Source organism: Panthera pardus, unplaced genomic scaffold (genome assembly GCF_024362965.1).
Source record: "Panthera pardus isolate Hobbes unplaced genomic scaffold, ASM2436296v1 HiC_scaffold_2, whole genome shotgun sequence".
Taxonomy (NCBI): domain Eukaryota; kingdom Metazoa; phylum Chordata; class Mammalia; order Carnivora; family Felidae; genus Panthera; species Panthera pardus.
The window spans coordinates 130532638-130549724 of NW_026526765.1; the positions used below are offsets into that span (position 1 = coordinate 130532638).

The window sequence follows — 17087 nt, forward strand, 5'->3', positions numbered from 1 at the left end:
CAACGTTCTACACTCCCTACAGCAATGCATTTCATACCTGTCTCACTGTATTCAGGTCAATTGGAACCATTTCTTAAATCTTAAATCTGATAAGAGACACTTATAAAACACATTTTCCCATATTTTAGTCATTTTTTTCCTTTGCAAAGGGTCAGTTCTCAGCCTTTAAAATAGACATCTTTATGCACACAATTGTTACACTATACACAAATGCTTCAATTTCTCAAGAAACAAAGAAATTAGTTATTAACCATTTTGATCAGCAATAATGAACTTGTCCTAACTCTCTTCTACTTTGGCTTTAACTTTAAAACTTTCCTTGAAGTCAAAATACTTTTTAAAAACAGTCACAGGAAGCACTCTCCTCCTTAAATAAGCAGATTATAAGGACACTACACTGAATCCACCTGGGTTACACAAATTTCCAGTTTCCTGACTGCAATTCACTTTTAAGTGAAATGTCCAACTGACTCCAGAGATGTTTTAAAATAGGGGTTCCTGGGTAGCTCAGTTGGTTGAGCATCCAACTCCTATTTCAGCTCTGGTCATGTTCTCACAATTGATGGGTTGAGTCCCACATTGGGTTATGCACTAATAGCATGGAGCCTGCTTGGGACTCTTTCTCCCACTCTCTATGCCCCTCCCCAACTTGTGTGTGTGTGTGCTCTCTCTCAAAAATTAAAATAAAAATACACCTAAAAAAATAATAATAATATAAAGTAGCAGAAATGAAATATTTATTAACTTTCTATAAGCCAAGTACTTAATATGTACTTCATTTAATTCTAACGAACCTATTACCCTCACTTAATAAAAAAAGAAAATTAAAGTCACCAAGACTGAGGGCTGACCATGCAGCAAATATGCGGCAAAGTTATGGATCAAACTAAGGTGTGCTTGGGGCACCTGGGTGGCTTAGTCGGGTTAAGTGTCTGTCTCTATTTTGGCTCAGGTCATGATCTCAAAGTTCATGGGTTAAAGCCCCGCATCAGGCTTCGTGCTGACAGTGTGAGGCCCGCTTGGGATTCTCTCTCTCCCTCTTGCTCGGCCCATCCCTGGCTCATGCTCACTCTCTCTCTCTCTAAAAAAAATAAAACCAACAGAAAGAACCCTAAGGTGTGCCTAATTCCAAAGTCCATATTCTTTCTGCCACTTTACAATGCTTCCCAAGTCACTGACTCTGGAAATGAGACAAGATTTTCAACACCAGTACTGCCATTTAATATGTGACTAATTTGAGCTTAAAGTGTGTATCATTTTTAGAAAAACAAGGTATTTATTCACAAATACAAAAATGGGAGACTACAAATTCACTGTGAGATGGAAATCTAAAACAATACCTATTCTTAAACAGTAAAATGTACAGAATTCTATATATTCTTCAATTTGTATCAAGATTCACTGAACTTTCCAGCATTTACAAACATGTGATCACTGACTGAAAAACATTTTTTGAGGAACTGACTGCCAGTCTCCACTTCAGACAACAAACACATCATTTCTCAGTAGAAAAGGCCACATCAAGCACAATGCCTTTTATTCTTCTTTACCACATGAGAAATGTTTTCAGGATTATATGCACCAACCAGGAAGTAGCACTACAAGTTAAGAGAAATGGCTACTTAGCTTACTTAAGAAGCAAGAGTACAGGAGCTTGTGAGCAAGCACTAATACAACAAAGAAAAAGACAAAATCAAAAACAATAAAAATAAGGTAAGAAACCAGCTTTCAACTCTACCAAAGGTAATGAATACAGCTGTGATAAAGAAAAAGTCATTTAAACCATACAACTCTTAAAGGACTCTTCATGAGCTTTTAAAAACTACTTTTAGTCCCGAGCAACTACTTGGTAAGATTAGGACTGATTTCCAAAGCATGAAATATGCCAATACATATTACAAGGATGTGCACATTCATGAAACAAAAATCAACACAAACGTTAATACAACAATTCTTACACTTAAAACCTTTTTCCAAGCACTCCTTCACTCCTCATTCTGACATATGAAAAAGGGTAGCGACAGGCACCTGGCTAGCTCAGTGGGAAGAGCATGCAGACTCTTGATCTTGGGGTTGTGGGTTCTAGCCCCCTGTTGGGTACAGAGATTACTAAAAATAAATGAATTTTAAAAAATAAAATAAAAGAGGTCGAAGTATCTAGTGAAATTGTCTAGGATAGATGAAAGCCTTTAATAAAACATATTTTTCTTCTAAAATTATTTTAATATTAAGACATTGGGAGGAACTGGGACAGACCAAAAAACAATCTTTATATACAGCCCCGAATTTTTTACCCTAGGGCTATTATTAAAATAAGTCCACTGTACAAAGAATCATGTACTGTTTTCCTTAGCTGGTACAACACAATCAAGCTATTGTGCAATGGTAAAAGAGCTCTTAAGAAAAAATTACTGCTGAAGTAATTTTTGAGTCGAGGTGACTTACCACATTTTACTCTCCATAAACACCATTGTTTTTAATCACAACTTTACTTACAGCTTTACCCACTGTCAAACAAAATTTTCACTTTTCAATGAGATCCTTTCAAACTAAAGTAATAAAAGTAATGCCTTTATGATCACAGTATTTGCTAAATTGTTTACTAAGTGAAAAAACATTTGCTAATCAATTTGCCTAAAAGGACATTCAACAAAACATTACCAGTGGTGATCTTACTGTGACAGAATTATGGACGTGTGGGTTTTTTAACATATATGTATACTCTGATTCTCTGCATCAAATATAAGTTATTTTTTTAGTGCTTGTGCATAAGAGACAGATCTTGAGTTAAACGATAAGAAATATAGGTGCCATATTTTAATTCATTATCACCAATGCAAATCCACTTATTAACGTAAGGCAAATGTCGCTCAAAAACCGTCAGTAGGTCGACAAAGTTCAATTTTTAAATGAAGTTCGTCAGGAAAATTTTTTTTTTAATTTTTTTTTTTTAACGTTTATTTATTTTTGAGACAGAGAGAGACAGAGCATGAACGGGGGAGGGGCAGAGAGAGAGGGAGACACAGAATTGGAAACAGGCTCCAGGCTCTGAGCCATCCGCCCAGAGCCTGACGCGGGGCTCGAACCCACAGACCGCAAGATCGTGACCTGAGCCGAAGTCGGACACTTAACCGACTGAGCCACCCAGGCGCCCCTCGTCAGGAAAATTTTAAACAAATGTCCTAAGATAGGTGCCTATAAGAAAGTAACCTTATGGTGGGGGGAGGGGAAACGGTGAGATGAGGGAGGAAAACAGTTTGGAACATTCAGGTGATCAGAGGAAAAGACAAAAGACAAAAACTACTAAAACCTGAGAAACAGGACAACATCATTTTGTTGATTTAAAGATTCACAGAAGAAATCAGAGTAGCAAGAAGCAAATTATCAGAGACAGCAGGTAAGCACTTAGAGGACAATGGGCAAAAGGTGAAAACGTGAAAACAAAAAAAGGCGGCGGGGGGGGGGGGGGGGGGGGGGGGGGGGGAACAAAACACAAAACACTGAACTCAGACGTATTTATGTCAATCTTTCTGAAAAGCAAATTTTAAAATAAAAGTTACCTACTAATTTATGACTCAAATTGAATCGGCTCTCAGTTCTTTTTTTTTTTTTTTTTAATTTTTTTTTAACGTTTATTTACTTTTGAGACAGAGAGAGACAGAGCATGAACGGGGGAGGGTCAGAGAGAGGGAGACACAGAATCTGAAACAGGCTCCAGGCTCTGAGCTGTTAGCACAGAGCCCGACGCGGGGCTCGAACTCACGGACTGTGAGATCCTGACCTGAGCCGAGGTCGGCCGCTTAACCGACTGAGCCACCCAGGCGCCCCTTGGCTCTCAGTTCTTCACCAGAAAAAGAACACCTTACAATGAACATAGCAACTCAGTAGCAAAAACAAAAACACCTTCAGAGGCATCTCAAGGTCTTATGTGCCTGGAACTAGTTAAAATTAAGTATGCAGTTAAACAACTGATAAATAGTTTTTACACATTAAAAGAATCTACAAATCGTCAGATGTTAATGGAATGTAATTTTGAAGAACAAAAAACTTACAGCTCTAAGGTAAACCCATGACTGAACTGACTTCCTGACTACAATGAAGAAATTATCTTTAAGCCGAAATAAGTAACTCAACTAGTTTAAACCACAAAACATTGTCAATATTCAAGCATTTTTATCCATAAAAACAATTTCATATAGTTCTACCCAGTGGTCTGCTGATAAATATTTAACAACCACTTCTCTGGAAGAAAGGTCCTGATGTGTACCTTTTGCAGACTACCATGTTGAAGAGTCCACAGCCAGTTTCGAGCTGCCACCATGTCATCACTGAACACAGAGCTGGAGAGATGCACAAGATCAGCTCACCAGCTCCAACACACCATTAGTTTTTCCCAATACTCTCATCTAAGCATCATCAGCACAGTTCGTAAATTTTCTCATCCTTTCCTTAAATCAGGCTTTTACCTGAATAATTCTGTTTCCTACTTCCCTACATTAGAAGGAATACATTTTTGACACTTTAAAATATCAGTGCACTGAAATCCATTCACAATAAAGAATAGATGAGGCTGGTACCTCATTTTATTCATTCAATACTTTTTTACTAAACACTTATCTAGTGCCTGAGCACTGTGACAGCAAGGAACAAGGAAAAGGAGCTCCTTGCTCTCATAAAGTTATAATCGATTTTAGGACACAATAAAAAAATTAAAATTATCTTAAGGTCTGAAGAATGCGGTAGTGTAGAACAGTGATGGGAGGGTGCTATTTTAAACTGAGTGGTGAGGAAATGAGGTGATATTTAAGCTGAGATCTTAAAGATAAGAGGCCAGCCTTACAAAGATCTGGGAACCATCATTTCAAAAGGACAGAGGAAACAACTAGTATAAAGAAATCCCTGGGGTGCCTGGGTGGCTCAGTAGGTTAAGTTTTGGCTCAGGGCATGATCTCAAGGTTTGTTGAGTTCGAGCCCCAGGTCAGGCTCTGTGCTAATAGCTCAGAGCCTGGAGCCTGCTTCAGATTCTGTGTCTCCCTCTCCCTCCGCCCTTCCCCCACTCACACTGTCTCTTTCCGTCTCTCTCTGTCTCAAAAATAAACATTTTTAAACATTTTTTTAAAGCCCTACGCAAGAACAAGTGAGGCATGTTTGAGGAATTAATTTGTGGCTAAAGGCTTATGATAAGGAAAGGTGAGCTACTCTGAGAGGTTGTCAAATCTGTATTATATAAACAGAATGTGAGTGAGCTTGTATTTCCTGAGTGAGTACGGTTTGTATTTTATTCTGAACAGATGGGGAAGAGTACTTTGAAAAAGCTGTTCTATGAATGAATGCATACTTTAACAACCCTTTATGAGACTCGGTTCACAGCATATTATTTATATTCACTTTTCTCAATATTATCATTTTGGTTACTTCACAATCCACCTAGAACAATATCAAGTTAAAGCAGGCCATAGTAGGCCTCCAACTATGAACACACCTAAAAATAAACTTAGAGATTGGACTACATATCACTTCAGAAATAATGATCTTATTAATCCAAGATGGGTATTTCATATACGAAATGCTAACATATGAATTCAGGTAGGCCAATGTCAAATTCTAATGAAGACTATATAATTAGTCTACAAAATAGAACGATTAATTCAAAACTGTAGGCAAACACTTGTTAGTATGTCATCCAGAATCAACTTTACAATAAACTTTTAAAAAACTGTGTCGTTTTATTTACTTTTTATAATGTCACAGGTTTAGTATGAAAATTTTTATATTTTAATTTCCTATTTAATATGAAAGAAAATATACCAAATCTGATTTACAGATATAATTGCATAGAAGTTAAAATATCCAGCATATACACGTTTATATTACATCTGTGTATTACAACAACTACAGATACATACCAACACATACATACCCATACCTCTATGGCCATGAAAATTAAGTTCACATTATGGCAACATGAAAGTCCATCAGACAAGTCAATCAAGTCAAATTACTGCATATTACATAAAAATAGAGAAATGTTTAGACTGGTTTATGGAGAATAATGTACGCCTAATGCATAAAAAGTTATTCATTTAGAAATTTCTAAGTCACCTATTTTAACAATTTATTTAAAGGATTTTTTTTTAATCAACAGGAAATGAGACTTATAACTCAGAAAAAAAAAAAGAGTTTAAAAATAAATAAATTTTAGGGGCACCTGGCTGGCTTAGTCAGTGGAGCGTGTGACTCTCGGTCTCAGGGTTGTGGATTCGAGCCACACATTGGGTGTAGAGATTATTTTAAAAGATAATCTTCAAAATTAACTAATTAACTGACTTTAAAAAGATTTTTTAAAAATCTTGTCCCAGCATAATGAAATACTTAAAGTTTACATTATTGTTAACTTCCCTCACACTCCCATTTCCTACTTAAATATTAAATTGCAGCTTTAAAAATTCATTTAAATACATTCAAGTATTTTTCACTAAAGAGCACAAATATGTTTATAGATATTATTCAATAAAATTGTGCACACTAATGTAGCTAACTGCTAGCTTACCAAAGAACTACAATAAGGCTACTTACAGTTCTCCCCCCTTTTTCGAGGGGGTGGTAAATAGGCAGTGCAATACCAAGAGGACAAGGCATACTCATAAATTTTTGTACAGTGAAAAGCTCTAAAACTATGAGACCTCTTTTTGACCTCTCTACAAAAAAATTAAGAAATGCTAAGTAAATGTCAGGTAAGCCACATTCTTGATCATAGTTTTCTTTAACAAAAGGAGTTTGGTAATAGACAAGCAACTACATTTTGGCTCCCAATCTCACTTGAACCAATGTCACTGATAAAAGAAAGGCAAAATATAGCCCAACTTGAAGAACCTAGTAAGTCCATGCAAATCACCAACATTCAGAATTCAAGAAACAGCCCAAAAGAAGTATGCGGCAAGCCAAAAGTAGTTTGTCACCCTACTTCCAAATCAGGCTTTCCTTCTCTTTATTCCATTTACCTTACCCTCTCTGTTCCTTTCCTACCTCCTCTGTCCCTTACCATTTTCCTGTGTATTTTCACTTTCCATACACAAAAAGTGATTTGAACACAGTTTTTCATCTTGTGTCTAAATGTCTTTATGTAATTTTTACAGGACTTTATAGTTTTAGGTGAAAAATTTTTAGTCAAAATAGTTTTAGTTATAGAAACATAAAAGTTATCAAAGACCTGAATAACAAGTTAAGCAGCCGCTCATTTAGCAAATGTGAATGCTCATCCAGTGCGAGTCATTATACTGAGGATCCTTTAATGAAAAGAAAGCTCTTTCCCCAAGGAAAGAGCAAAACTCTAAAGCAAAACTGTGCTTGGCAGGTTTAACAAAGTTCCAAGGAGGCCTGCATACCTGGTGTGGAGTAAACCAAGGAGAAACTAGTAGGACATGTCATCAGAGAGGCTGGAGGCACAGATTATGGAGGGCCCTGTAGGCCCTGTTGTATTCTGGCTTTTACTCTGATTAAGGAAAGCCACTGAAGGGTTTAAAGATATAAGTAAAATAATCAAACTTTCATTTCAAAAGGATCACTCTGGCTACTGTGTTCAGAAAAGCGGAGAAGCAGCAAAGAGACCAGGAAGGAGACAACTAAAATAAGACAGGCAAGAGATAATGGTGGCTTAGAGAGAGAAGCAGCAGGTGAAGATACCAAGTTATGGTTGTATTCAGACTTACAGTAGATTTTAAGATAAATACAGGACATACTTTTGTTATACATTATTTTGAATCAGAAGTGGGAGTATGAGAAAGAGGAATCAAGAATTTCTATAAGGTTTCAGCCAGAAAAACTGAAAGAAGGAATGAGTTATCACCTAATAAGACAAGGGAGACTGGAATAGGAATAATCATTGGGGTGGGAGAGCAAGAAGGATGAGGGGTTCAGTTTTGACTTATTAAATGTGGGATATTTACTTGGGAATGTTGACTTGGCAGTTGGGTACACATGTCTGGAGGTTAGGAAAGAGAAGCTGAAGGTAACATTTTTAGTTTGAAATATATGATAATTCTAGCTAGAGGATAGGATGAGATTACAAACACTACATATAAATATAGAAGAGGTTTAAACATAGAGCTCTGGGATACTGCCTTATTTTTTAGAAGTTGGGGCAACAAAACAGAACCAGCAAAAGAAACTGAATATAAGGAGTAGTGTCCCAGAAGCAAAAGGAAAAAAGGTTTCAAAGATAAGAAAATTATCAACCATGTCAAATACTGCTGCTACTACATCCAAAAGGATTAAGACTGAGAAGTGACTAGGGAATGTATCAGCAAGGAGGTCATTAGGAATCTCAACAAGAGTAGAGTAAAAAAGAAAAAAACCCGAAGGTAATGGATCCAAAAGAGATAGCACTGATGACCACAAAAAACTCATACAGAAAACAGCACCTGAAGAAAAGTGTGGTGTTGAGGGAGGTTTGTTTTTTTTTTTAAAGATGGGATATATTTCAGCATATCTCTACACCAACAGGAATGATCCAGTAAAAATGGGAAGCAGTGATGACGCAACTCATTGGCAGGCAGGAGACTGGTATGAATATGGAGGCAATGCAATGTCCTTGACAGCTGGGGATAGAACCAAGGGCAGAAGAATAGAGGCCATGGTCATAGCATAATACAAAATCCAGACAGTGTAGGTAGAGAGGCAAAACTTTTCTTCTGATTGCTTTCATTTTTAATATACAAGAAGCAATGTCATTAGCTGAAAATGAAAAGAAGTGCTCAAGTTTTCAGGAAAGATGTAAAATGGTCATTGAGGGGAAGTGGGAGAGTGATTCAACCAGGGGAATGTACTACAATTACAGAACTGTGGGCAGCATGAAGGGTCCTCCTTAGGTCTGGTCACTGGTCATGAATTTACCAGGAGACCAGGTCAGCAGTGTTGTTTTCCTCAAGCTACACTCAAGGTGACATACAGGATGGACTAGATGCAGAACTGAATTGGGGGAGGAGAGGCAAATTGCGAGAGGAGTACAGCGAAGAAGTGCTATAGGGAAATGACGGTGTACAAAAGGTAGAAACTGTAACACAGACCATGGGTTCAAAGCATGGACATGGCAGAAGGGGTACTTGTGACAGTAAAAAAAGGTGGTGGCAGCAATGGGCTATAGGTCCCAGACACAGAAGTACTGTTTAAGTGGGGATAATTTACAGAAGAAGCTGGAAAGGTACAACGTTGGGGTCCTGGTGGAATGCCTGAAACTGAGTCGTATGAAATAACCTTAATAAACTAAGGGCGGGTCTAGTTAAAAAGTTCTAGAATTACTTTAATACTAAAGCAAAACCTCTCCTTGGACATAGCCTGAAGATGAGGCCAACTGGAAGGTGAAGAGAATGTAATAGAAAAATTGTATCACAAAAATTGTAGGTAGAAGATTCCCAGACATGGAATCCCCAAAAAACCCATTTCCAGCACTTCTGAAGAAAGGGTCCACTTTGAACAACTGCCCAATTCAGAAGGCACCAAAGTCAGATCATAACGGGATGAGCCATGTTAAAATCATACCTTTCCCCCCAATCCCCTTTCCTCAATGAGCTGGACCCTGGACAGGTGAATTGGACAGCATTTTAAAAAGGTAATGGTAAAATAAGAGACATCTACCAGGACTCCTGCTCCAAAGCAGGCTTCTAGATCTCAAGAAGTTCTGAGCTAGAAAAGCTCTAAATTAAGAGTTTTAACAATGAATATTATACTGAACTGTGCCTTCTAACAACAAAATAAGGCTATTACTGACAAAGGAGCACAAGAATTTTTATTATCTAAAAGTGACTAGAAAAGCTATCTGATCTTCCTAAAAGCTCATCCACAGGCAGGGAAATCCTTAATCTACAGGGACAGTTTAAAGGTATAGGGCGAGAGAGTTGTTTTCTGCGTAAACTTTATCAAATCCCATCCACTACACATAACAATTCCACAAATATCCATGGGTTCCCACTATATGTAAGAGCAAAATATACTCAATTGCTCAATATACACAATATACTCAATGCTCAATTGCTTTATTAAGCAAAAAGTGGGAGAATATTAAACTAAATGAAACAAAATTATTTTACTAAGTTGTTTTACTGAAAGATGCCTATAATAATTCAATCATAAAGATTCAACTGGAAATCTTAGCATGAATTTGTAACTGGGAAAGAGAGAAAATGAAAATATCAGCACTCATGGGTTAGTCATTTTCAAAGACACCTAAATTTAATATGAAATTATCTAAGGCTTTCTAAGAAAAAGGGAGGTTTGTTTTACTACAATCCATTGTGACTAAAATGCATTTGCAGGTATTTTATGGTGTCTTGATAAAGACAGCTTATTACCAAGTCTTTTGGCTTGCAGTTCAGAACTCCCTTTGGATGGGAGCCTACAACTCTTTCAGCTAAATCCTGCTCTGTTCATTATTTGTTAGTATTATAGAAATGTTCAAGTATTCTTAAGCTTTGAAGTGAGGTACCAGGACACATAAAGTTAATTATTAATACGCTAAATTCCAAGTTTCTCCACATGGTATGCAAAAAACCCAGAATAAATTCCCTCACCTAACTAGGAACTAAGGAATAAGGATAAGCACACATTTCACTTCTTTCTTCTCCAGAATGCACAGGGAACCCATAATGTTCCCCCTCCATGATAGATCTAAAACATCACAATCATTTAATATTCAATAAAATGTTAAAATATTTCATGGGAATGGAGATTAAGAACATTGTAACAGATGAATACCAATATGCATTTCCAATTGTGAGAAAAAACTTGATACTTTCTTAATCTACACAAATTTGAGAACAGCTATAATATGCTTTTTATCAGCATCATTTAAAAAAATTTTTTTTTTAATATTTACTTTTGAAGGAGAGAGAGAGACAGAGTGTGAGTGGGGGAGGGGCAGAGAGAGAGAGGGAGGGAGACAGAGGGAGGGAGAGAGAGACAGAGACACAGAATGTGAAGCAGGCTCTTCAGTGCTGACAGCTCAGAGCCCAACGGGGGGCTAGAACTCACAAACCATGAGATCATGACCTGAGGTGAAGTCAGACGCTCAACCGACTGAGCCACCCCGGCGCCCCTATCAGCATCATTCTTAATCACTATTATATCTGACAAAGGAAACGCTTTGTATAGCACTCTCAAGGGTCCCAAAAAAACTTTAGGAATCAACAAATTTCCTACTCCCATCCTGAAATAATACACATACCCTGAGAAAGAAAGCATCAACATTTCAAATACTCCAACAATTATAAAATGGTAAGGTTCTGGAATTTATTTAGACTCAAAACACTATAAAATCCTCCCAAGTAGTAATAATACTTTGAAAACACATTATTTTTTTTAAGTTATAAAAACCTAGTCATTATGGGTTATTTCTTAAAAAAAAAAAAAAGAAAAAAATTAAAATGTCTCAATACTCTTCACTTGATCTTAGCCAAAAGGCCAAGAAGAGATAAAATGTCTCAATACTCTTAACTATCAGGAACTCTGATGAGGAAGTTCGTTTCCAAACAAAATACACCAAGCATTTTTTACTCAACATATCACAGCTTGCATACACTTTCAAAATATTGTTTTCCTTATTAGAGAGGGGGACAAGGGAGGGAGGGGTGGGGAGGGTGTGTGGGGGGAGAAGGCGGGGGATCTCAAGCAGGCTCCACACCCAGTGCAAAGCCCTATTGGAAGCTCAATCCCATGACTCTGGGATCCTGACCTAAGCCCAAATCAAGAGACACTCACCTGGCTGGGCCACCCAGGCACCCCTTGTTTACACTTTTTTTAAACATCACTATTAGCATCCACTGTTAGGTTTCTTATCAGCACCAGACTATCAGCAGTATATTGTCAAAGTAACTCTTCCTACTAGAAACATACATTTAAAGAAAAACTATCATAACCCTCTACAACTAAAAATTAAGGAATTACTTTCCATATTACTCCCAAGCACAGCGACAAAAAGTAGCCAATAAATCTAAAAATCTGAAGGCTCTATATGAAGGTACGTATTTTTTCCAACAATGTGTAATGTAAGGTGTTAACAAGTCAAAAGGGTCCACCTAAAATGAAATGTTATCTATAAAAAAATTATTATCCTACATTATTTTGTAATAATCTAAACTGACTTTGGAACACATCGATTTGGCCTTCTGATGAGGCCAAATAAAATAAGCACTGTTTTGGAGCACCTGAGTGGCTCAGTCAGTTAGGCACCCGACTTTGGCTCAGGTCATGATCTCACAGCTCATGGGTTAGAGCCAACCGCGCGCCCCCCCCCCCCCCCCCCCCCCAAGTCCAGCTCTGTGCTGACAGCTCAGAGCCAGGAGCCTGCTTCGGATTCTGTGTCCCCCTCTCTCTCTGTCCCTCCCCTGCTCACACTCTGTCTCTGTCTCTCAAAAATAAATAAACATTAACAAAATTTTTTTACATAAGCACTGGTTTTTTTAATCCTATGTATAAAACAAAAAGAGGCAATGCAACCTTACATTCAGAATAAATTCAATACTACAAATAGCATTCTCTTTTTTAGTAATCAGTTTCATCACGGTCGCAATACTAGATAGAAAAGCCTAAACATGGAACCATGAATTATTACTAATAGTCCTTCCCTTTTCAGCATGATCAAGTCAATATTGCATTTATTTGCAAATGGTGGCTACAAGGTCAAATCAAACTTCTGAATAGGTGCTTTACTGAAAACATTTCTTGTAGAAAAGGAATCCATTGTTTTTCCTTGGAGATTTTTAAAAATAGAAAATGCTGTATAGCAAAGATTACTTACAGAAAACAACCACAAGTACATTACTCTTCAATAAATACACTGTACCAAATTTATCCAGTGGGGAAGAAGGAGCAAATAAAAATACTAGGGTGTTAAATGTCTTCCTCCCTTCATTTTAAAATGTAGATTGCTTTTATTAAACAGACAATATGGAAATTCATTGTCTCAGCCCCATGAAGTTACTTATTAACCATTAAACAGACTGTTAGGGATCTACACTTCCTGCACTCCACCTGCCATCTTTCCCAACTTTAAGTAGGCAGCAGGGGTACAAGACAGTCCCAACTTGCAACATCGATCATGAGGAAAGAACTTCACGCTCAGGTTAAAGCCATAATTGTGGGTTTCGTTTGCTTCTAGAAACTCAGCAACCAACTCAGGTGCTAGTACATAATGGGTGCTTAATGAATACCGGTTGAATAGGGTTTGATTGGTGCAACAGTAGTTTTCCTTTCCCCCTAACTTTAGAGTTCCCTCTAGATCAAAAAGCAACTTAAGACCAGGCCATCACGGTCCCCCCAAAGCCCATAAACTTCATTTATTCGTAAGGAAAGAGAATGTGGGGGGGGGGGGGGTCTCAAAAAAACAAAATACAAATCACTTCTTTAATTTCTTCGCTCTTTCAGAAGAAAATCAGAAATAGCACTTGTTTTTAAATAACAGAAAATGTCTACCAACTTCCCTCAAAATGAAAACTTCCACATTTCAACCATATTTTCTACACTTGTAACATGGAAAACTGATTATCAACACTACGTATAGGTTGGGTAAAAGCAAGAAACACGAATATAAAGAAAAACTACATGTTGTCTGCCAACGGTTTTTCCTCGAGTCAAGAGGGTTGTATACCTAAATTTTACTAGCTCTGAAATCAGTTTCGAGGTTTCAAGATTCGCTCATTCATTCAAATACTTTACTGAGCACCTACTATAAGCCAGGCACCTTAACAAAATGTGTCAATTCTGTGAACTGAACCTCAGCACCAAATTCCCGTACAGAAGCTTATCATCTACAGTTACAGCAGCTAAAGAGAAATCCCAATGTTGTTTCAAGTACACATGAAGTCAGGCCATCGGGGCTCCTTTTCAGCTATGAATGCGGCATCAGCGAGCCGCTACCTACCACACCCGTTACCAAAAATCACAACTAAAGCAGCAAGCGCTCGGTAAGACAACCTGTAAGAGTAACACGAGCTTCTCCGAGGAGGTGGTCAGTCAGGGCTTTCTCTCCGGGGCCCAAAGAGAACCGCGGCGAGACACGCGGGCTGAACGCGCCGCACGCCTCAGGCGAGAGTCGGGGCTCCGGAGGCTGGGGGGGCTCCCCGCCCCCCCCCCAACTCTCACCTGGAAGACCCCGACCTTCTCCGCCCACCCCCTCACGCCTTCCTCCTGACTCCCAGACCTGCAAAGTTGGGGGGAGGGGGGTGGTCTTTTCATTTCCATTTTACATCAGGCGGGCGGTTGGCTCCCTCAGCCACCCGCCTGTCGTGAATTTTGAACTGAGCATGTAACCATTTCTCAGAAGGAAAGGGAAGAAAAACCAAAGGCAGGGTCCGCAGGAAGACCTCGCCCAGACCTGAAAATGGAGCCGCAGGCTCAGCCCACAGCCCGCAGCGCGCGGGGGGTAGGGCCGGGCCGCGCTCCCCACCGAGCCCGTGGCGACGGGGGTTCGAGGCTGCGGGCCCCCGCCCAGGAGGCCGCGAGGGCGAGGGGTGGAGGCCGGCGCTCGCCCCGGACCGGCGCTGCACTCACCGTCGCCTTTGTCTCAGCCGCCCGCTCCGGCCGCAGCCGCTCTCGGTGCCGGCTCCGCGGCTCCTGCCACCCCCACGCCCGCAGCTGCGCTCCCCGGCGCGCTCGCCGCTTCCTGGCCCCTCCCTCCCCACCCAGGCTCGCGCGCGGGCGGAGCGAGAGGCGGCGCGCGCTCCGAGGAGCGAGGGAAGACTGCGCCGCCGCGCAGCTGCCGCCGCGCCGGCCCCACCCCTTGCCCCGCCTGGGCGTTGGACTCAGCCCGCGACCCCCACGACGCGCAGCGCCAGCAGCTGCGCGCGTTGGGAAGCCCCTTCCAAGGAGAGACAAGGGCCGAGAGCGGGGGCTGGAGCCCGCGCGGGAAAGGACGTGCCGGAAGATGGCGACCAGGTCTGGGTGGGAGCGGACGACAGCCCCTCCTCGCCCTGCGCCGGGGGACTGGCAACAGTGGCTCGCGCCCCCTCCCTGGACCGCGCGGAGGGGAGGTGCCTGCACTCGAAGTGCGACCGCGAGCGCTGCCAGGCTGGCCGGGGTCGGCGCTGAGCCTTGGCACCGCTTGTCGGTTGGAAGTGTTCGAGAGACAGATATCCCGAAATCAAATTCCTGGACCACAGCTTTTGCTTAACGTCGGAATCGTTGAATCTGTCATCAACTAACTGGCTTTTACGGCCTAGAACTTCCACCTGACATTTGAAAAGTGTGAACGTACTCGTGTCCTGGATCTCTGAGTCTTATTTAGCTGTACATTTTATATACCCCAGAAATCAGACACACCTAAGAGTGCCCATCTAGCAGCCAACATTCCACCAAAATGACTACAATAACTTTTCAGGCCTACCGCACTTGGAATATCATATAATACACACGTCTTCTCCACCTAGATGGATTATATTCGTGCAATATTAGTGGGTTTTTTTCTAAATGTATAATTCTCCCTTGCTCAAAAAGCAGTTCAAGACCTAGCCACAGTCCTTCTAGCTAGTTGCTCCGAACAAATACTTTGTGGAGTCCTTGGCTCCTTTCCTTCTCTCATCTTCACCTCCAAGCCTTCGAGCAAGCCTGCTAGTTGTACCCTCAAAATGAATCAGAATTAGACTGCTCATCACCTGCATTATTTCCATTTTCTCTTGTCTGGATCATACTTCAGTGGCCTGCTAAATGGTCTCCCTGCCCACCATTCACTCAGTCCCTTGTCAGAACAACAACCAGAATAAAGAATACTCTTTTGGGATGCCCGTGTGGCTCAGTGGGTTAAGCATACCACTTTGGCTCAGGTCCTGATCTTGGAGTTTGTGACTTCCAGCCCCGCACTAGGATCTCTGCTGTCCACGTGGAGCCTGCTTAGAATCTTCTGTCACCCCCCCCCCGCCCCGCCCACTCCCTGCCCCTCCCATGTTTGTGCTCGCTCTCTCTCTCTCTCTCTCTCTCAAAAATAAATAAACACTTCAAAAAAGAATACTCTCTTAAAAGTCAGCTCCTGGCTTATCTGGTCAAAATCCTCCAGTAGCTCTCTTTCACTGTAAAAGCTAAGGTCTTTATGGCAACCTACAAAGCCCTTGCTTTGCCTTTGCCCCTCACCTCTCCCACTCCAGCTCCAACCATCCTCCATCCTTTGTTGCTTGAATGTTCCTGACAGACTACTACTTAGGGCCTTTGCAAGAGTCATTCCTTCTGCCGGGAACATTTTTCCTGTGTCTACTTTCCCTCTTGTAACTCCTTGCTCAAATCTCACCCTAACTGCGATGCTTAGCCTGACCATGCTATTTAAAATTGCAACCACCCCAGGGTGCCTGTGTGGCTCAGTTGGTCAAGCCTCCCACAACCACTCAGGCCATGACCATGGGTTTTGTGAGTTTGAGCCCTGCATGGGGCCATGTGCTGAGAGCTCAGAGCCTAGACCCTGCTTCACATTGTGTCTCCCTCTCTCTCTCTGCCCCTCCCCTGCTAGCACTCTCTCTCTCTCTCTCTCTCTCTCTCAAATAAATAAATGTTAAAAAATAAAATATATTGCAACTTCCCCAACCCCAACTCTCATTCCTTCCTAACTTGCTCTTTTTCTTTTCTTTCCATGACAGTTTATTTTTTATTTATTTTTAATATATTTTTAAGTGTATTTATTTATTTTAAGAGAGAGAGAGAGTGAGCAGGGAAGGGGCAGAGAGAGAGGGAGAGAGAGAATCCCAAACAGGTTCTCGCTGTCAGCACAGAGCCCAATGCCAGGCTCAACTCAAAAAGGAAAAGATCATGACCTGAGCCGAACCCAAGAGTGCGATGCTCAACCGAATGAGCCACACAGGTGCGCTGTATGATTATCTTTTAAAGTCCATCTTCTCCAATACAAGATGAAATTTTGTTTTGTTCAGCTGATGTATTCCACTGCCTAAAGTAAGTGAAAAAAAAGATTTTTAAATCCCAAAATGATAAAAAGCTCAAAGAAAAAAAAATAACCCAGTTTTTTTTAAACTCGCTCTTGTCCCAATTTCTCAGTTAACCATAGATCCTTATCTACATTATAATTTAAGCATTTTTTTTGTAGTTACCTGAGTGCAGTG

At 40.5% G+C, this 17087-nt stretch overlaps 1 protein-coding gene across 6 annotated transcripts in view; it reads right to left on the reverse strand.

Annotated features, from left to right (window-relative positions):
* CDC42SE2 (CDC42 small effector 2) overlaps positions 1 to 17087 on the reverse strand; it is a 200115-nt gene that overhangs the window by 104965 nt on the left and 78063 nt on the right. Inside the window, exon 1 of one of the 6 annotated variants that reach the window (XM_019422104.2) lies at positions 14542 to 14654. The exons of 4 other annotated variants lie outside the window; for them this stretch is intronic. The gene's annotated coding sequence lies outside the window, so the exon portion shown is untranslated. Of the gene's footprint in view, positions 1 to 14541; positions 14655 to 17087 lie in introns of those variants that run through there. One more of the 6 variants, XM_019422107.2, reaches the window with a different exon arrangement.